The sequence below is a fragment of the Castor canadensis genome, chromosome 14, assembly GCF_047511655.1.
Source record: "Castor canadensis chromosome 14, mCasCan1.hap1v2, whole genome shotgun sequence".
Taxonomy (NCBI): Eukaryota; Metazoa; Chordata; class Mammalia; order Rodentia; family Castoridae; genus Castor; species Castor canadensis.
Genome location: NC_133399.1, coordinates 97828691 through 97852059, shown reverse-complemented (window position 1 = coordinate 97852059; position 23369 = coordinate 97828691).

The following is a 23369-nucleotide window of genomic DNA, read 5'->3' as shown; positions in this document are numbered from 1 at the left end:
TTTACTTAAAATCAATTGATTACAGGTGTTAGTAACATTTTCAGAACACTTTTGCAACAACACCTAGACTAGTGTTCAACCAAACTACGGGACACTGAGGACTAGCCAAGTGAAGTTACTCATCTTAAGCCTAGACTTTAAAACCAAATGAAAAATGGGAGCCCCACAGTTATCCATTGAAAGAATGTGGTCTTTAAGGTAAGATGAAATGCAAAATTATAAACATGGTCTTTTAGAATTGTGAGCTGGATATCAAATGCATTATAAAATATTATTTAATGAGTAGCAAGATCCTTCTTCTAGAGTACATCATGTTCTTCTGAAGATGACAATTGACTTGGCATGATGGCTTCCTTCTCTCCATCCAATCTTGGGGACACCCCAGAAACCAGAAATTGAATCAAAAATTGTTATAAAGGAAAAACCTAAATAAATACACTGGCTTTGCTATACATGACACCTTTGACTGGTGCCACCTAATGGGTTAGAAACTGTTCTCTAGTGAAATGTTACTGCCCCTTGTTTTCCAGGGGAAGTTACTTTTCTCTCTCTTTCCCCTGGTCCTCCAGAGAAAATTAGCCTTTTCTCTTTTCTCTTGTTTTCTAGAGATAATTAATTATTTCTGGGAAAAATCAACATATGACATGAGTCATAAGGCTTTCTAATTAGTAACTTTTCTTTAGATTTCCAGAACTCAAAACATTTAGTAACCTACAGATAATACCACACTATGTATCTGAATAGGAGGCCACCAGAAATTTGTGTCTACTCTGGTCTCACTTATATGATATATCTCCCCACAATTCCCTATATAAGCCATGGACCTACATCCCTCAGGCAAGACGGTATTTGTTGGCAATAGCCTCCATCTATTGATTTGCTTTCCAAATAATTTTTTTCCATGCTCCAACAATTTGTCCATGAGTCATTAGCTTCTCTGAGTGGCCAATAACGAACCTGGGTTCATAGTTACAGAATTTGTCACATTAACAAAAGAGAAGAGAAATCCCTGTAAAATGGGCTCAGGGTACCAGATTAAAATGCAAACATTAATCTAGAGTAAAAGAGGTCTGGGTACAAAAATAAAATAATGTGTGCCATTTCCCTGTTGCCCATAGAAAACTAGTGGCCAACCCAGTGCTGCCAGGACTCATAGTTTAATATAAAGGATATCCAAAACCAGTCTGAACAAACCTTCATAGTCCAGAGTGTATTCCTTCCCCATTTGCCTCATTCTGAGACTAGATGATTTTACCTAAGGGTAACAGCAAGTATAGCAGAACAGCTCTGATACTATAGGCTCTTTTCCAGGATCCTGTTCATTTACACCTCAAATTCATCACGTGTTTGCACGCACTAACATCTGGCTTTAACTGCGTCTCAGTGGTATGCATTATCAGGTGCCATGAATACACTTCCAAAACATAAGAACTCACAGGAGAACAAAACAAATATTTGGTGTGCTATGGCTAAAAGTGAAAGAAAAGACAAAAGGGTGAGGTAGACTTAAGAGATGCAATAAACAATAATTTAAAATGAGCATTTCAATATCTACAAAGAAATAAGGGAAGATACAAGAGCAGGAGGAAGACACAGAAGTCATTAAATATAAATTGGGAATGCAATAATTGAGAAAAAGAACTCAACAGATGGGCTTAGCTCTAGAATGGAAACAAGAGAGGGGTGATTTACTGGCTTGCAAGATTAGTTGTGTAATTCTGCCAAAGATATTAGAAAGAGAAAGCCATATGCATTTCCAGGGAAGGATGCATGCTCAGAAAAAATTCTGAGGTGGTCCATAGCTTTTATATGTAGTCTCAGCACAAGTAGAGAGTAAAGGGTAATGCAGAATTGTGACTAACCTGGGTAGGCATGCTAAAGATTGCTATAACACAAAGCCAATCTGCAAAGACTGTGAGAGATTCTCTTAGCTAAATGGGTTTGAGATGAATTCATATTGTGTGGATTTGCAATTAATTTCTTTTTAAATCACTGAATAGTGTGTGATCATCCCATATGTACTATACCCAATCATAACTGTTTTATCAATTGACTTTTTAAACAATAAAATGTGTAGAGTTTAAATGTTTAGTTTAATGAGTTTTGGCGAAGGAGTACACCCTCACAATCAATGCATAGAACACTGCATAGTATAGAACATTTTCATCCTCCCAGAAAGTTCATTTCATGTTCCTCTTCAACTACCTTTGACCCTTTCAGAGAAAAACAGCATTCTGATTCTTGTTAGCATACATTAGTTTTCCTTTACTTGATTTTCATACAGGTCATATGATGTATTCTCTTCCATGGCTGGCTTCTTTTGTTTAAAATAATGTGTTTGAGGTTCATCAATGTTGTTTCGTGTTATCAGTAGTTTCTCTTTTTTATTGCTATGGAGTATTCCATTCTATGATATTTGTTTATTCATGCAAATATTGGTAGACATCTGTGTTTCCTGAAATTTTTCTTTGTAAATAAAACAACTATGTGAAATTCTGTGCAAATCATTTTTATGGATATACATTTCATTTATCTTGGGGAAAATCTTAACCTTATAAGGAACAATAGCAAGAATTCTAAAAGCACCGAAATTACACTGGCTTCTGGCTTTTGGACCTGTGGCAGTGCCACAAGGTGCTGAATTTTACCTGCTGAACATACGTAGGTATTTACACTGTGAAAATCAATTTGCTGGAGTGTTAGAATCACAAAGCCTTGTACAAGGTTTACAGTTCTAGAAACATAAAGGGAGAAAGAGTGAAAGAGAGGAAGTGTTTGCTGATAGAAATATGCAAGATACAAATAAAGCAAGATCAGATTTTAACTCATCAATGTTCAGTAAAATGTAAGGTTAGGAAACAAAATGGTGTGCAAGTGAAATAAATATGAGAAACTGGAAAGAAACTTTGTTGGTATCAAAAATATTTTAGAGAAGGAAATTTTTTTGTAGGCTGAAGGCTTTAGTTTGATCTACTTGGTGAATATCTGAATTGCATAATATCATCTATTTTCTCCGATATGATCTTACATTTTAATAGTTAGAGATGATAATGCAGCTCAATATTTGTATTAATATAAGAAAAATCCTAAATGGTGTAAAAATGAATAATTGTTAAAAAGCATTTGAACTACTTAGGAGTTACTAGAAATTAAACCAGTTTGTTAGGAATAATCACATTTAGAGTGATTCACTATCTCATAAAAAACTGTTGTCGCTCTGAAATCTACACTCAAATCTGACTATTAAGACGAAGAGAAGGTATTAACTCATGGTTCTTTCATCACTTCAATTATGTTAAAGCTTTAAAGTATGCATACTTAACTAAGTCATTAAACACTGAATATCTAGAAACTGTCCACTAACAAGTATATAGTCCTATGGTTACATATTTTGATATACTTCTAGTAATAAAAATATTTCAATAGATTTTAAATGGTTGAATAGCTGTAAAGAATGAGACAGATTCTAAATTTCCAGTTTTGCATATTCCAATATAGTAGCCCCTAGACATCCATGACTACTGAGAACTTAAAATGATTTGAGACAGGTTTTTTAAAAAAAAATTAAAATTTTCTTTATTCATAAGTGCATACAATGATTGGGTCATTACTCCCCCCTTCCCCTAATCCCCTCCCTTTCCCCCCACCTCCTCCCTCATGCCTCCACCCCCTTGCTTCCAAGCAGGAACTGTTTTGCCCTTATTGAGACAGGTTTAAAATACATACTGGAGCCAGGAGTGGTAGCCCACATCTGTTATCCCAGCATCCGTGAAGCTGAAGCAGGAGCATCATGAGTTTGAGGCCAGTCTGCACTATGTAGTGAAACCTTATCTCAAAAAACAAAACAAAACAAACAAAATGCATACTGGATTTCCAAAATTTAGGATAAAAGTATGCAGACTGTGTCAATATGTTACATTGATTACATATTGAAATGCTTTGGAGATGCTGGTTAAATAAAATATAAGTTGATTTTACCTGTTTTTCTTCAAGTTTCAAAACCTGATTGCTAGTAAATTTTAAATTGCGTATGTATTATATTGTATTTTATTAGATATCGCTACTCTGTAGAAAAATATTATAATAGATTTTGTTGTAGGTTAAGCAGAGTAAGAAAACATATGCCGTATTCCAGAATCCAGATAAAACCAATTTTGGTAAGCAGCTAGCCTTATTTTGATGTACCCAACCTGAGTAAATATTGCTCAAATGTCTATTTCCCTTTAAGAGTTAGCCTAGTATGACATTCAATAAGCTAAATTCTATTTAATTTATGTCATTACTTTCCCTTCAACTTTCTTACGATATTTTGTGAAATTTCCTCTACAGTGCCGTATTCTCAGAGGAAATCTTTTTTTTTTCCCTCAGAGGAAATCTTAAGAAACATAGTAAAAAACCATGTAGAACCCATCCATATGCTCAAAAAAGTATTGTTTTTAATGATAACAGGAGGGAATTGTATCATTAACATCTGAAGCAAAGTAAAATGTATAGCAATTTAAATGGTCTATTAGTTATCACATAAATGAAGAGTTAGAAAAATAGTGGACTCTTGATAAGTAGCTAACAGGTATTTTTCATCAATGGAGAAAGAAAAAAATCATATAGTAGTCAATACTGGAATAACTGGTTACAAACTTTGAGTAAATAGAGTTAAATTTATATCTCCCATCATTATCAAAATAAAATTACAGATTAGTTAAATAACCACATGTACATTAAACTCTGAGATGAAAACGGAAGGATAGTCCTTTAAGCTGGGCCAATTTTGTTAGAATTCATGAAACTACATCAACAGAAATATAAATGGAAGTATGTTGAAGGATATGCCTACATTTAATGAAAAATAATTCTAAATAAAATTTAAACTCAAACTATCAATTGGAAAATAAGTATTTGTAGCATTATAAGAGGAAAAAGATTTTTCTTGATATTGTTAATTTGGAAAAGAAGATCCTAAAAATAAGTAAGAAAAATAGACAAAATAAATCAGTAAAGTAAAAGACTAAGGTAAATAAAGGGAAATCAGTAGAAGAAAGAATATATATGTCCTACAAATATTTGAAAATATGTTTAGCTTCTCTAGAAATGGAAACACCAATTAAATTAATAACAAGAAATATTTTTTCTCCTCTCAGATTGGCAGTCTTTAGTTTACAAGATTGTGAGAAAATTAAAAATTAATACTACTATTGGTATAGACTATTAAGGGATTAATTTGACTTGTCAAGAAAGCCTATATAATGTTTTAAGCTTGTGTGTTGGTACATACCTGTAATCGCTGCACTGTGGAGGCTCAGGCAGAAGGATTGCAAGTTCAAGGCCAGCCTGGGCTGCACCACAAGACCCTGCCTCAGAAAACTAAGGACTGGTGATGTAATTCAGTGGTAGAGTGCTTGTGTTCCATGCACTGGAAGATTGAACATTGGGTTCAATCTTCAGCACTGCAAACCAAAACTAAAGCAAAAGCAAATAAATCACCCTCCCCCAACCCCCCAACATACCTTATATAATGTTTTAATTATCACGTTTTGTAATGAGAAAAACTTCAAAAGAAACTAAGCTTAGTAACAGTGATGATTATACCAGACTGATGGTCATACAATCGAATATCATGCAGTAATTTAAAATATGAGATAGAATGATACATTTGGGCCTGAAAAGGATCTAAGATATATTGTTAAATGGAAAAGCTAAATTATACAAGTAGTTTATAATATCATACCAGTTATTTTCCAAAAGATAACCTCTTGAAATATTATATATACACATATGTGTACAAATTTGCTTTTAAAATGCCAGGAAAGATATCAAACATAATAGTTATAATTAACTCCTTTTGAGAAGACAAAAACTTAGAGCTCCAAGAACAACAAGAGGTATGTCAAGAACAACCTTCACTCTATCTTTATTTTTAAAACATTATATATTTATGTATAGCTGGTGAAATGAACAGGCGGAGTTCAATAAATGCATGAATGCATTTGTGTGAGAGAGAGAGAGAGAGAGAGAGAGAGAGAGAGAGAGAGAGAGAGAATGAGTGCATGAGTATGTGTCCATGTAGACATTTCTGTATAAAGCCTTGAACTAATGTATACCAATATGTTAATTGTTGTGGAGTTATAGTCAATTGTTTTCTTTATTTAAAAAATAAAAATACTGAATACTTTTAAAGTCATTAAAACATAAGCTTGAAATTATAAATAAAATAATTTTAGTCCTTATTGAACTACATTAGATTAATTTTTGTTGTTACTTTGCAGATTTTGATAGGTTTTTGGTAGGCTTTAATTTTTTGACTTTAGCTGTTTTCCTTTAACTATGAAGAAAGGGAGATATATTCGGCTGTTAGAATGACTGGTACAATGTTTAATGCAATTCCCATCAAAATTCCAATGACATTCATTAAAGAGATTGAAAAATCTACTGTTAAATTTATATGGAAACACAAGAGGCCACGAATAGCCAAGGCAATACTCAGTCAAAAGAACAATGCTGGAGGTATCACAATACCTGACTTCAAACTATATTACAAAGCAGTAACAATAAAAACAGCATGGTACTGGCACAAAAATAGACATGAAGACCAGTGAAACAGAATAGAGGACCCAGATATTAAGCCACACAACTATAAGCAACTTATCTTTGACAAAGGAGCTAAAAATATACGATGGAGAAATAGCAGCCTCTTCAATAAAAACTGTTGGGAAAACTGGTTAGCAGTCTGCAAAAAACTGAAACTAGATCCATGTATATCACCCTATACCAAGATTAACTCAAAATGGATCAAGGATCTTAATATCAGACCCCAAACTCTTAAGTTGATACAAGAAAGAGTAGGAAATACTCTGGAGTTAGTAGGTATAGGTAAGAACTTTCTTAATGAAACCCCAGCAGCACAGCAACTAAGAGATAGCATAGATAAATGGGACCTCATAAAACTAAAAAGCTTCTGTTCATCAAAAGAAATGGTCTCTAAACTGAAGAGAACACCCACAGAGTGGGAGAAAATATTTGCCAACTATACATCAGACAAAGGACTGATAACCAGAATATATAGGGAACTTAAAAAACTAAATTCTCCCAAAACTAATGAACCAATAAAGAAATGGGCAAGTGAACTAAATAGAACTTTCTCAAAAGAAGAAATTCAAATGGCCAGAAAACACATGAAAAAATGCTCACCATCTCTAGCAATAAAGGAAATGCAAATTAAAACCACACTAAGATTCCACCTCACCCCTGTTAGAATAGCCATCATCATCAACACCACGAACAACAGGTGTTGGCGAGGATGCGGGGAAAAAGGAACCCTCTTACACTGTTGGTGGGAATGTAAACTAATACAACCACTCTGGAAAAAAATTTGGATACTACTTAAAAAGCTAGACATTCATCTACCATTTGATCCAGTAAGACCACTCTTGGGGATATACCCAAAAGACTGTGACACAGGTTACTCCAGAGGCACCTGCACACCCATGTTTATTGCGGCACTATTCAAAATAGCCAAGTTATGGAAACAGCCAAGATGCCCCACCACTGACGAATGGATTAAGAAAATGTGGTATTTATACACAATGGAATTCTATGCAGCCATGAAGAAGAACGAAATGTTATCATTTGCTGGTAAATAGATGGAATTGGAGAACATCATTCTGAGTGAGGTTAGCTTGGCCCAAAAGACCAAAAATCGTATGTTCTCTCTCATATGTGGACATTAGATCGAGGGTAAACACAACAAGAGTATTGGACTATGAGCACATGTTAAAAGCGAGAGCACATAAGGAAGGGGTGAGGATAGGTAAGACACCTAAAAAATTAGCTAGCATTTGTTGCCCTCAATGCAGAGAAACTAAAGCAGATACCTTAAAAGCAACTGAGGCCAATAGGAAAAGGGGAACAGGTACTAGAGAAAAGGTTAGTTCAAGAAGAATTAACCTAGAAGGTAACACACACGCACAGGAAATCAATGTGAGTCAATGCCCTGTGTAGCTATCCTTATCTCAACCAGCAAAAACCCTTGTTCCTTCCTATTATTGCTTATACTCTCTCTACAACAAAATTAGAGATAAGGGCAAAATAGTTTCTGCTGGGTATTGGGGGGAGATAGGGAGGGGGTGGAGTGGGTTGTAAGGGAGGGGTTGGGGGCAGGGGGGAGAAATGACCCAAGCCTTGTATGCACATATGAATAATAAAAGAAAAAGGAAAAAAAAGAATGACTGGTACAATGAGTAGTCCATTCTACATGAAATTATAGTTAGTATAGTAAAGTAGATTGAACTTCCAAGAAGAATTCACAGAAACGATTTGATTGCATGTACCACTTGATAATCCATATTAGATCAGATATATCAAGTATACTTGGAAATAAGGTGTTAATCCCTGTTACTTTTCATATCTCTATAATTTTTCCTTCTTTAGTGATGAATTATTTATCTGATTGTCACCAAATATTCTCTCACTTAGCTATTAGATTTAAGAGTTTTGATTCCTTCTTCTCTATGTAAGATGCAAATATGATCTGAAAGTGAGAAAACTTAATACAACAACCATTTAAAAAGCATAAGATTCTGTTACTGTGTTCAGCAGACAAAAACAAAAAAAGCAGAGGAGAATACTCCCTACATCTTTCTTTCTTTATTTCAAATTGAGTATCATTTTAGAGAGAAGACTACTTTTCTTCAGGAAAGTGTGGCTGATAGGTTATTATTTTTTTCTATCTACCACTTCACAGTGCTGAATGAAGTAAGTTATACTCAGAAAATCAAATCTCAGTGGTGAAGCACTTGAAGCACTGGTACCCATTTACCTCAGATGAATTTTGATGAAACAAATAAAATGGAATATTCTAAACTGAAGCATGTACTATATCTTTTTCCTTTCCATATTAAAAGGAAAAGCAATACTTTAATATTGCTTTACTATTTTAAGAAATTATGCCTATATAAACTCATACCCGCTCTTCTGTATTTCACTCCTCCAAAGGAAATCATCACAAATAAAAGTTTAAAATAACTTCTATACTCTGGTCAATACAAACTAGTGCATATAAAAATTAAAAATCAATATTAATAAAAGGAAATATTGACAAACTCTCTACAAAAATAAAGGTATGAGCAATAAATTTACCATATACAAATGAAACAATTCTGTGTGACCCCCATATGCAAAATATATTTCAAACTGGGATAGATTCAACACATCACAGGCAAATAGAAAACTTTCTTAATAAAGAATTCCTAAAATTGATGAAGAAAAACAGACAAAGAAAGAAGGAAGAAAGGAACACAGGGAGGGAGGGAAGGCAGGAAGGAGAGCAAAGAAATCCAGTAGGATACTCGATCAATTCTCAGTAGCTCAGGGAAAACATTTAGCTATTTAAATGCTGAAAAAGATGCTCATCTTTCATCATTATTAGAGAAGTGAAAATTAAAACTCAAAAGATAGATCTAATCCATTGCAGAGCAGTGACAAAGTGGTCAATGTTTTGTTTGCAAGGGAGAAGAGACACAAGGATACTCACGGTTTGTTAGTAGAAGCATAGATTATTTTATACTCTCTGAGAGCTTATTTTTCAGCATTTCCCAGAACTACTTAGTTATACATCTCTTGACATAGCATTTTTTTACACATTCACAGGGAAAAACAATATGATCGCAGAGTATTTATTGCAGTATTTTGTGTGATAGAAAAATAATGGAAACAGCATAAATGTTCATTGGTAAGTACAGCAGACACCCTGAGGTTCTAAGCACCAGTGTACATAAAGCCACCTAATCATCCAGCTTAATTGAATTATGGCACATCAACCAAACTAAAATACTAAGCAGCTATAAAATAAAACAAGACACTTTAAAATAATGAGTCCAAGGCATACTGTTAATAAAAATGAAATCTATTGATCTTTCTCTGCTTTTATCAAAAGAATTTAACTGATGGTTAATTGTCTACTCCATCTCTTTCTCTCCCTGTTCTGCATAGACAAGAAACATTCAGGTTAATTCTTTCAAACAAAGTCATGAGTAAATGGAATAAAGATTAAAATAACCAGAGAGATCTTAGTCCCAGAAGTGCTAGAGCCATCTTATCCTCCAGCTGCCCCAAGCTATTCTCCCATGTCCAGATAAGAATACAGGGCAGGGACAGAAATACAGTCAGTCACTTACTGTTGGGCATTGAAGGAAGGAAATTATGTAGAGAACCCCAAAGGCATTGTAATGTATGTGAGGAGACAAACAAGGAAGGAAAAATAACAGGAAAGACTGCATTGAGGAGAAGCTATGAGTCCTTGGAGGGGAGCATTTTAAAGAGGTATTGATTTGGTCTAATATTCTTTCTCAAAGGATTTTAGGAATAAAATTATCAATCATCATTGATTTTGTACTCCTTTTTGTTATTCAACTTCTTTTAAGGACACACACTGAAATAGTCTGAACTATTTTATCATTAGTAAGTTTAAATATCTTTTAGGATTTGTTACTATGCAGTAAGTTACTTTACAAAGTAAAGTGAGATCCTTTGTAGAATTTGAAGTATCCCTCTGTGTTTAATTCAAACAATCCCATTCAGTCATTGTCATTACCACTGCCTTTTTTTCAGGCTTTTACTCCAATAGCCTCTTTTCTCATCCATCTACTTTAATTCTTGTTCCCAGAAAATTTATTCTTTTTACTGCTGTTAGAGGGGTATTCTCTCCTCCCCTCCTCTCCCCTCCCTTCCTTTCCCTTCCCCTCTTCTCTGATTCTCTCTTTCTCTCTCTCTCTCTCTCTCTCTCTCTCTCTCTCTCTCTCTCTCATTTTGGGGATAAAACTCAGGCTTTGTGCATGCTAGGCCATCCCTCTACCATTTGATGCCCACCAGAGGGATATTTCTAATGCAAATTATATTCTGTCACTTCCTTCCTTCCTTAAAACCAGGGATTTCCTATAAAGCTCATGATTTCTTCCTAAATAAAATAGTCAGTATGGTACAGACAAAAATTGAGGGGAATTTTTTTAGTGGACAAAGAGAGTAAATATGATTAGATCTTTCCAATTACAAAGACAGTAACTGAATCATCCTTTGAAATTTCCCTTTTGATTAAGGCCTAGTTTTCCCCTAGGATATGAACTATCCAAGATAATATAAAAAATATTCTTTAAGTATGATCCTAATAACACTTACAGAATGAATTCATAGGACGCTGTTGCATGGGAAGAAAGAAGGAATGGAGAAAGTAGGAAAGGGAGAAAGAAACAAAGAAATTAGAGAAAGGTAAAATAGTATGAAAGAATTCATACTGCGAATTTCATTCTATCTTACTCTTTAATTATAAAAAATGCCAGGTGACATTGGAGGAGACAGTGGTAGTACCCTAATTACTAATTGTTTCATTTTTGTGAAGAACTGTATGACCAAAAAATGTCTGTCTTTTTATCTTTCAAACTATGTGATTTAAAATATATTGGACCAGTAACACATAAAAAGTCACTAGAAAAATAACCATTTTAGCAGAATTTATACAATTGCTAAGTGCTATTGACATAGTAGATCTTGTAAAGGAAATGATCATGCATTTTTTTCCATAATAGAAGTAAGTCCTTGGTCTCCTCTCTCTAAAGAAGCCAACTGATCTCTAGAATTAAAAGATACAGATTGCTTTTTCTCTTCAGCTCTCTTGTGGACTTTAGAAATTATATACACACTTTTTCCTTATTCAGTTTTTTTAAAATTAGGGTAGATGTGATATATCTTTCCATCTGATTTTGATAGGTGAAAATTTGCATAATATGGCCGCTACTTATTTAATAAATTCAGAAAGTACTTCAGACTCCAGAAAATTTGTGCTGACTCTTGTTTAATATTTTCTGAGGGGAATGAGAAATTACATTCTCAGTATTATCCATAGCAATAGAGTTTATTCATTGACGATAAATTAGAAAAAATAGTTGCAATTTTCTTCTGGCTGTGAGGAATCACAAAATTAGTATTTTCCACCAAAAACTCTTCTGCCTTCCTCTAAGTGTGCTTTCTGTCATGTGACTTATTGATTGATGTGCTCTGTGGAACAACGATTTTATTCAAGGCTCTCTCTCACTTTGGAAGGCATTTTATGTAATGAAATTATTGTAACTCAGCTTTGCAACCTCTGGAGATGCTTTCGAACTTGTTCTTGGCATTAGAGAACCCAGAAAATAAACCTCTATTCTTTCTGTTAAGTAATAGATGTCACATTTGCTAACATTATTTAAATTATATTATTTTTCTTCAGTTTTGTGAAAAGTCTGCCATACTTCACAATTTACTGTGAATGTTTGACTTTAAATTTTAAAATCTTTCATGGAATTAAACTAGTTATATAATCAATGTTGATATGCTACATGGTGCTCTAAAATCAAGACTTTCCTTTGAGTAGGAGAAAATGCTATTGGCTTGGTTTCCATAGGTCAGGGCTCTCCAGAATTTATTTTTACAACACTCCATGCTACAGACCTTATTGGGTATTAGATAATAGACTCAAAAATTGTGATACTCATGAATATGATTCAAAGTGGATGCTGTGCTCACAAGAAGTTTGTGTCATGAATGGGAAGTCCCACATTGCAGATGGAATTTCCTTCTTATAAGGAAGCTATTAGAAACACTGTAGGCCTTTATCCCAAAAGGAAACAATAATTTACAGTGTACTAATTACGCAGGTCAGGATGCGATTTGGTCCTCTGCTTTGGAAGGGAAAGTCATTTGTAGAAACTTACTGGCTACAAAACATCCTTGAAATGCTAATCCACTGCGAATCTCTCAATGCCTCTTCTCTCTAAGATGTGCAGAGTGAAAGGGACACATGTAAGTGTTTTGCATCCTGATCTTGCTGTTTGTACTGATCCTACTTTTTTTAGTCAGTTATTTCTAGTACCTGTGTGAGTACAAGATGAAACATTTGGTTTTCCTTTGACTATGGTTATAATTATTTAAGTATAGACTATTTAAATTCACTGTTCATTTGTGAAAAAGAGAGAGATAGAGGGGTCTTCAGGAGCCTGAACTTTTATCAGAGGCTATAATTTTCTGTATCAAGTAGATGTCAACACTGATACCCCTCTTTATTTTCCAGGTATGTAGGTACTATTCTTACATTATACTCTTTGTGGTGAAGTAAAAACTATGACCCCAAAATTTGAAAATGAAAGAACATTTAGTCAGGACTGTAAATAGGAGGCCTAAAAAAGTTTTCTCTGAGGCATATTACTGTCAAACTGCTACAGGAACAAGGCAAGGAGAATATTCTAAAACAAAACAAGAGAAAAGTGTCCAGCCCTACTTCAGGGAACCACCACTTACTAACAGCAAAGTTCTCAGCAGAAACATTACAAGTTAAGAAAGAATAGGATGCTGCATCCAAAGTTCTGGCCAAAAAAAGCCAACAAGAAAAAAATCCTATAGTCAGGAAAGCTATCATTTATAATGAATAACTCTGAGTCAAGCAAAACCAGGGAATTCACCATCACCAGACTGGCCTTATTAGGAATACTAAGAAGGTTTTGCATCTAGAAGAGTAAAGGAGAAAATCAGCAAAATAAAAACATGTAAGTATAAAATCTACAAGTAGAGCAGATACACAAAAGATAAAAATAAAAGAATCAAATCTTATTAATACAGACAACTATCAAACTGAAAAGATGAATAACAAAAGAGGAACAAAGGATATACAAAACAACCAGAAAAATAATAACAAAATGACAGTTGTAAGTCTTTACTTATCAATATTAATACAAATATATTTAATTCCCCAATTAAAAATTTGGACTGGCGAAATGGACTAAAAATGACCCAACAACATACTGTCTAATGAAGTTCACTGTACTAGTAAGGATACACATAGATCAAAAGTGAAGAGATAGAAACAGATATTCCATACAAACAGAAAACAAAAATAACATGAGTAGCTATACTTCTGTCAGACATACAGAAATTAAATCAAAAGTGATAAAAAGACGCAAAGATCACTATGTAAGGATAAAGGGATCAATTGAATAACAATTGTGAATTTATGTACTCATGGCAGTGCCCATTACAGAAAGCTAACATCATTGGATCAAAGGGAGGGATGATTCCAGGTCAAACAATATAGTTGGGAACCTTAACAACTCATTTCAATAGAAAGATCATCCAGATAAAAATGCCAACAAAGAAAGAAACAAGTTGAGCTGTACTATAGATAAAACAGACCTGATGGGCATTTATGGAGCATTTCATCTGACAATTACAGAATACACATTTTTCTCACCAACATAAGGAAAATTTTTCAGGATAGATTATATGTGAGGCCACAAAAGAAGCCCCAGAAAATTTTTACAAATCAAAATCTTATGTATCTTCTTCTCTGACCACATAGGAATAAAACTAGAAATGATAGGAGGAGAAAATGTATAGAAATCAAGCACTGTGCTGCTGAACAAACAATGGGCAAATGAAGAAATAGAGACATTAAAAATTCCTTGAAACAAGTGAAAATAGAAGCACCTCATTCCAAAGCTATGGAAAAAAAGCAAAGCAGTATTAAGAGGGACAATTATAGCAGTAACTGCATATGTTAAAAAATAAGAAAAGAAAAAATTTCAGATAAATAACCTAATAATGCATCTCAAAGACCTAGGAAAGCAGGGCAAAACCACACACAAAATTAGAAGGAAAGAAATGACAAAGATTGGAACAGAAGTAAAAGAAACAGACAAAAAAAAATACATGAAGAGATTTGAAACAACAAATTGACAAACTTTTAGATAGATTAATCAGCAAAAGAAACAACCCAGCCAAGCACTGGTGGCTCATGCCTATAATCCTAGTTACTCAGGAGGCAGAGATTGGGGGATCATTGCTTGAAGCCAGCTTGGGTAAATAGTTCGAGATTCCCTGGCTCAAAAAAACCAAACACAAAAATGGGCTGGTGGAGTGGCTCAAGGTGTAGATCCTGAATTCAAACCTCAGTACTAAAAAAAAAAAAAAAAAAGAAGCAACCTAAATTAATAAAGTCAGAGACAAAAAGGAGACATTTCAAGTGATATCATACAAACCCAAAGGCTTATTAGAGACTGACTATTCAGAAGTACTATACACCAACAAATTGGAAAACCTAAAGAAATAGTAAATTTACAGACAAATATAACCCGCCAAAATTTAAACCATGAATACATAAAAAATCTGAATAGACCAATAATGAGAAATGAGATAGAGTCAGTAATAAAAAAGAATCCAACAAAGAAAAATCCAGCACCAGATGATTTCACATTCTTCTCAAACTATTCCAAAAAATTGAAAGAGAGGAAACTTGTCCAAACTTATTCTCTGAGGATGGCATTGCCCCAATGCCCATACCAGATGAAGTTCATAAGAAAAGAAAACTATAGGCCAATATCCCTGAAGAGCACAGTACACATATTGTCAATAAAATGCCAGTCAGTCAAATCCAACTGCATGTCACAACTACATGCCAAGCTCAAGTGGACTTTATCGCAGGGATGCAAGGGTGGCTTTAACATTTGCAAATCCAGAATATACAAGGAAGTTAAAATCTCAACAGTCAAAAAACCCCAAAACTAAACAAAAACAAATAATACAATATTAAAATTGGCAAATGATCTAAACAGATTATTTCTCAGAAGACAACATACAAATGTGTAACAAGTAAAAGTAAAACTCTTATTATCACTAATCATGAAAGAAATGCAAATCAAAACCACAAGGAGATATTATCTCATCCTAGTAAGAACAGCTATTGCCATTTTCAGGAAAAGGAGAAAAGGGAACCTTGATACACTATTGTTGAGAATGTAAATTAGTGTAGCTACTATCAAAGACAAGTATGGAGGTTCTCAAACATATAAATTAGAAAAACCATATGATTCAGCAATATTACTTCTGGTGTATAGCCAAAGGATATGAGATAAGCATTTGCGAGACAGCTTAGTTCACATGTTTACTGCAGCATTATTCACAATAGCTAAGGTAGAGAATCACGTGAGGCTCATGGATGGATAACAGATAAAAAAATGAGGTAGCAAGAAGTGGTGGACATGTCTGTAATCTTAGCACTTGGGAGGCTGCAACAGAAGGACAAATTTGGACGCCAGTCTTGGTTGCATAGGAAGATCTTGTCTTTAAAAAATTGTGATTTATATACATAATGGAGTATTATTTAGTTATAAAACAGGCAAAAATCATGTCATTTGAAACAACATGGGAGGAACTGGAAGAGAGTAGAAACACACTGTGTTATGTGAAACAAGTCTGCACATAAAGACAAATACCCTATGTTCTCATTCATATGTGGAAGTTAATAAAGTGAATTCGTAAATAAGGCTAATTGATCTGATAGAATTAAAGAATAAAACAGTGGCCTCTAGAGATTAGATTTTAAGTGTTCTCATCACATAGATATACATGCACACACACAAATGATAGCTGTATGAAGTGATGCACTTGTTAATGGATTGAGGTGGTTCTTTCACAATGTATACATACATCAAACCCTCAAGTTGTAAGTAGATACAATAAAGAAAACAATATAAAAAGAAAACTAAAGCTAAAAAAATACAGACTGAAAGGGAATATATACATGGTGCTTACTTAACCATTCATTTAATAAGTATTTTTATGTATTCATTTACTATACTCCAGGGACAGTCTTACTTGCTGGTGATGGGATGATACGAAGCTAGATTGCCTTCAAGGATCTCAGAGTTGAAGGATCAGAAAGGTTATAAGCAGTTAACAGTTAAATTGGGTACATTTTGGAGCATAAAGTTGGGGTCATTACATATCCATTAACCAAAAATAATTTCTAGTTGTATCTCAGTGCGCTGGATGGAGATTGTACTAGTGTCTTTTACATGTTGGATGCTTGTTTTCCTTATTTAAAATATGTAATGATTAAATTTTATTTTCCAAAAGTCTAATCCTGTGTAAATATGACACAGGAAGTCAACAAAATGGTCCTGGTTTTCTATAGAAAGCAGGTATATTTGAAATATTGAAGAAACCCAGAATCAATTCATCAAGAGATTGTGCTAATTATAAGTAATATCGGTAATTTAAAAAACATTGCAAGAATCAGAGAAATCTTGAGAAATAAAAACAACAAGCTCATTTTTAATATGCTTAAAACATTGCACAAAGAGTAAGTAAGTTAAGAAAAGTGGCAAAATTTCTTAACAGTTGATTAATACTCTTAAGTTCTAAGTAAAGAAATAATAATAAAGTATTTCTGTTGTACAGATAACACAATGACCTAGACAATGAAACTTCTACAATATGCAATGAATTCTAAGGCAGAAGAGGGAATAATAGTATTTCTAGAAAAACTAGACTAGAAAAGTCCTCACAAATTACTTAGATTAGATATGACTAAGCAAACAGATATAATTTTCCTAAATAATGTGTGAATTTGTACAGATTTCCTTTTTAGAGTTCTAGCTGAAATACTGCCATGGATTAGCATTGGTATTATTACTAATGCACAATCTAGAACAAGAAAGATCTACCACAAATTGTACACATCATCAACTAAAGACAACATGTCAGTGTGTTCCTGATACGCTCCTCTTACTCTACACTTCAGATCATCCTAATGTAGCTTAGGTCATTACAATGGTATGTTTATACCCAGGGGCTACTCACGCTTTATCATTGGTCTATGCTGTAATTCTGTGCACTAGGGAACATCACAGCAGTGTTCCTAATTTAGTTGTTGGCTGAGCACTTCTACATTTCGTAGAATACAGCCATGTTAGCCTGAAAACATAGAGCACTCACTGGGGAATTAGAAATGATCACACAAGTAATTTTCCTTGAAAAAGTTAATTTGAGTTTTTGCTCTTATTTTCCCAACTGTAAAATAGCAATAAAATAAAGTTATTGCAGATATTAAATAAGATAGCACATGTAGTGTATTTGCCTTATTTTGAATGTTTACAACTATTAATCACTTCTGATAGTGATGCTTTTACTGATAATACAAAAAATATAATTTCAATAAAACATGAAAGTTTTCAACTATACAATGAGAAATTAATTACATGCACCTGCAAATCCTTGCTATAATTCAAAGAATTAAAACATGTAAATCACTAAGAATAATGCTGGCAGAGTACCAATAAGCATGAAGGATAGCTTTATTATATAAAGCCAATTTAATGAAAAGTTGTGTTTGCAAAAATATGCTTGATATATGTCTATAATAATTACCAAGTAAAAAATGAAATATTGGGGAAGGACATAAGGAAAGGATGTAGGAGGGTGAATATGGTGGAAATATAATATACTTATGTATGAAGATGGGAAAATGAGACCTGTTGAAAATATTCTAAGAATGGAGTGAGGGGAGATAAAGGAGAATGATGGAGGGAGTGAATTTAACTAAGGTGTATTGTAAGCACTTTTGTAAACATCACAATGTACCCCCAGTACAACAGCAATATGATATAATTTTTTTAAAAAAGAAAAAGAAAAAAATGAAATATGAACTTTAACATGCAAACAAAAACATATATAACATACAGTAAGAGAATAATAAGAGCCAGGTAGCCATAAAACACTTAGTTTATAAATTAGAAAATTCAAAGAACATTTCAAGTCATCTATGTGTCCCCCTTCAGTTACTGCAACCCTTATCCTTCTCTACCAGAAGCCAGTTTAGTGTTAGCACACACTTAAATGTCCTGAAGCAATGTATTATTTAACTTAACATGTTTTAAAAATTTTATGTAAATGGAGTACACATAGTCTGTGAACTGTCAACATTGTTTCTGAGTAATGACTCAGAAAAGTGTCATGTGAATCTATTCATTTTTTGTGACTTGTTATGTCATGATACAAACAAAACTATGTATCCACTCTTGATGCTAGAGTTGTTTCTAATTGTGTGTTATCCTAACTGTGCTACTGTTAATGTTTTAGTTCATGTCTCTTGGTGCATAGATGCAGTTGTTTTGAAGTGTTAGGCTGGCAAATGTTCTGTAAAAGGCCAGATATGAATGCTTTAGAGTTTGTGGGCCATATGGTTTCTGTCACAGCTACTCAACGCTCCCATTGCTACTAGTTAAGGCTAAACATTTTCTGAATTATTTCTACCAATTCATATTTTCACTAGCAGCATGAAAAAGAGTTCATTATTTCACATTGTCATTCTGCTTTTAGTTCTTAAATAAATATTTAATTTTTCATTTGTTAAATTCAATCTTACATAATTAAAAATTTTATTAGGATTTATTGATTTCCAATTTTAATTTTTACATTAGAGATAGTATTCACTGTGGTTTTAATTTGCATATTTCTGATTATTAGATTAGGCATATTATCATATGTTGAGTAGCTATAATAAATCAAATAATCCTCTCCTATGGAAAGCCTGTTGACATCCAACTATTTCTCTGTAGGAGCATTTGTCTTTTTAAATCAATGTATAGACAAGTTGGTTATAGTTGTGTGGCTTCATATCTGGGTCCTCTGTTCTGTTCCACTGGTCTTCATGTCTGTTTTTGTGCCAGTACTATGCCATTTTTATTGTTATTGCTTTGTAATATAGTTTGAAGTCAGGTATTTGATACCTCCAGCGCTGCTCTCTTTACTGAGTATTGCCTTGACTATTTGTGGCCTCTTGTGTTTCCATATGAATTTTTTTTTATGGCTGGTACATAGACGTTTATTTAGCTTTATTTCCAAAGAATTTTTCTTTCTTTCTTTTTTTTTTAATTTTATTATTCATATGTGCATACAAGGCTTGGGTCATTTCTCCCCCCTGCCCCCACCCCCTCCCTTACCACCCACTCCGCCCGCTCCCTCTATTCCCATATGAATTTAACAGTAGATTTTTCAATCTCTTTAATGAATGTCATTGGAATTTTGATGGGAATTGCATTAAACATGTAGATTACTTTTGGGAGTATAGACATTTTTACTATGTTGATTCTACCAATCCATGAACATGGGAGATCTCTCCACTTTCTATAGTCTTCCTCAATCTCTTTCTTCAGAAGTTTATAGTTTTTCTTGTAGAGGTCGTTCACATCCTTTGTTAAGTTTACACCTAAGTATATGATTTTTTTTGAGGCTATTGTAAATGGAATTGTTTTCATATATTCTTTCTCAGTTTGCTCATTATTAGTGTATAGAACTTGTCTTTGACAAAGGCGCTAAAAATATACAATGGAGAAAAGACAGCCTCTTCAACAAAATCTGCTGGGAAAACTGGCTAGCAGTCTACAAAAAACTGAAACTAGATCCATGTATATCACCCTACACCAATATTAACTCAAAATGGATCAAGGATCTCAATATCAGACACCAAACTCTAAAGCTGATACAGGAAAGAGTAGAAAATACTCTGGAATTAATAGGTATAGGTAAGAACTTTCTCAATGGAAACCTAGCAGCACAGCAACTAAGAGACAGCATAGATAAATGGGACTTCATAAAACTAAAAAGCTTCTGCTCAACAAAAGAAATGGTCTCTAAACTGAAGAGAACACCCACAGAGTTGGAGAAAATATTTGCCAGCTACACATCAGACAAAGGACTGATAACCAGAATATATAGGGAACTTAAAAAACTAAATTCTCCCAAAATTAATGAACCAATAAAGAAATGGGCAAGTGAACTAAACAGAACTTTCTCAAAAGAAGAAATTCAAATGGCCAAAAGACACATGAAAAAATTCTCACCATCTCTAGCAATAAAGGAAATGCAAATTAAAACCACACTAAGATTCTACCTCACCCTGGTTAGAATAGCCATCATTAGCAACACCACTAACAACAGGTGTTGGCAAGGATGCGGGGAAAAAGGAACCCTCTTACACTGCTGGTGGGAATGTAAACTGGTACAATTACTCTGGAAAACAATTTGGAGGCTACTTAAAAAGCTAAACATTGATCTACCATTTGATCCAGCAATACCACTCTTGGGGATATACCCAAAAGACTGTGACACAGGTTACTCCAGAGGCATCTGCACACCCATGTTTATTGCAGCACTATTCACAATAGCCAAGTTATGGAAACAGCCAAGATGCCCCACCACTGATGAATGGATTAAGAAAATGTGGTATCTATACACAATGGAATTTTATGCAGTCATGAAGAAGAAGGAAATGTTATCATTCGCAGGTAAATGGATGGAACAGCAGAACATCATTCTGAGTGAGGTTAACCTGGCCCAAAAGACCAAAAATCATATGTTCTCCCTCATATGTGGAGATTAGATCAAGGGCAAACACAAGGGGATTGGACTTTGATCACATGATAAAGCGAGAGCACACAAGGGAGGTGTGAGGATAGGTAAGACACCTAAAAAACTAGATAGCATTTGTTGCCCTCAACACAGAGAAACTAAAGCAGATACCTTAAAGAAACTGAGGCCAACAGGAGAAGGGGGACCAGGAACTAGAGAAAAGGTTAGATCAAAAAGGATTAACCTAGAAGGTAACACACATGCACAGGAAATCAATGCGAGTCAATTCCCTTTATAGCTATCCTTATCTCAACCAGCAAAAACCCTTGTTCCTTCCTATTATTGCTTATATTCTGTCTTCAACAAAATTAGAGATAAGGGAAAATAGTTTCTGCCTGGTATTGAGGGGGTGGGGGAGAGATGGAAGGGGTGGAGGAGTAAGGGTGAGGGTGGGGGAAGGGGGGAGAAATGACCTAAGCATTGTATGCACATATGAATAAAAAAAAATAAAAGTAACTAGAAAAAAAAATCAGTGCATAGGATTGGGTATTCTAAACACTACTTGTCTTAGTTCACACAGGCTGCTGTAACAAGATTCCTTAGAAATATAATTTATAAACAACAGAATTTGCTGTTGTTCTGGAAGCTGGGATGTCCAAGATCAAGGCACCAGGAGATTTGATGTCTGATGAGGATTCTCTCTCTGCCTCAAAGATGGTGCCTTCTATTTGTGTCCTCACAATGGCTGACAGGGGTCTCTTTTATAAGGGTACTAATTCCATTCATGTGCTACTCAGCAGCTCTTAAAGGTCCCATCTCTGAACACTATTGCTTTGGGTGTTAGGTTTCAACATATGGCTTTAGGAGGTACATATTCAGACCAGAGCCCTAGTTCTTTATTGATTAAATCTTGTAAATGTCTTCTTCATGTTTCTGGCTTATCTTTTCATTCTGTATGCTTTCCATTAGTGAATACAATTATTTTATTATAAATGTGGCACATTTATTTATCTTCCCCTACATGTTATGATGAGTGTTTGTGTACCCTGTTTAAGAGATCTTCTCTATTCAAACTCACTGGATATTCTTTTGTATTTCCTTTTAAATTGATGGCCATTTTGTGTATGGTTTGAAGGAGTTTATTCATTATGCATACCCAATATTCAAGCATATCTAATAACAAGATCACCATTTTTCCTTGAATTTGCGACATGATGAGAAAGTTAAGGGCAACTTAGATAAAAAATGTTTAAATGGAGTGGTAGGAATGAAAACCTGAATAGATTGGAATGAGAGAAAATGGATGACATGAATTGGGTAGTGAGTATAGACAACTTCTTTGGGAAATTCCTGGAGGGGAGAAACAAAGAAATAGGGTAGCTGAACATAAAGATTGGTTCTCTTCTTTATTTTAAGCTGATATGTATTGCACAGTAATTTCATGGTAAAGAGAATGATTTAGTAGAAAACTGTCAGAACGATGACCTCTGATGGAAGAGAGATTTGCGTTTCATCAGAATGGATAGATTAGTACACGGGAGGAAGGAAGGAAATACATGCTCTGATTTGGTGCTGAGACTGTGGCTATCCTCTGCTGATTTGTTTTGTTTTATAAGGTTAAATGAGTAGTAAGATAAACAGTTGCACCAGTATTTAATACTGGATGCTTTAATAAAGAAAAGGAATAAAATAGCCACAAAAGAGATGCAATGGTCACAAAATGTGGTGAGGATGCTTGAAAGGCATGCACTGGAAGAGATTTGGATGAGGAAAGGCTGGAGTTCTCCCAGCATAATATAATAAGAAAAGAAAAAAATCCAAAAGTGATATTTTCAGGGAAGATTCAAGAAATAGTGATTCTATGTATGGCCAATAGCATCTAATCACAATAACAAGGAAAGGTGAGGACATGAAGAAGGGGAGATGCAGTAAAATGGTAGGTACAATGAATTGGAGATATGAGTTGGATTAATAATTATTGGAGTTTGGGTAGTGAGCTTGTAAATTGAAGAATAGGAGGAGATTGGTGACTAGAAAGTAGCTGGCTTCAAGACTGCATTATGGAGGAAGAGCAGTTATTGCTAATGGTGATATTAGTGCACAAATATAGGTGAGGTGACCAAAGTAGTGGGAAGACAGTAAATATCATTGAAGAAGGAGAACTG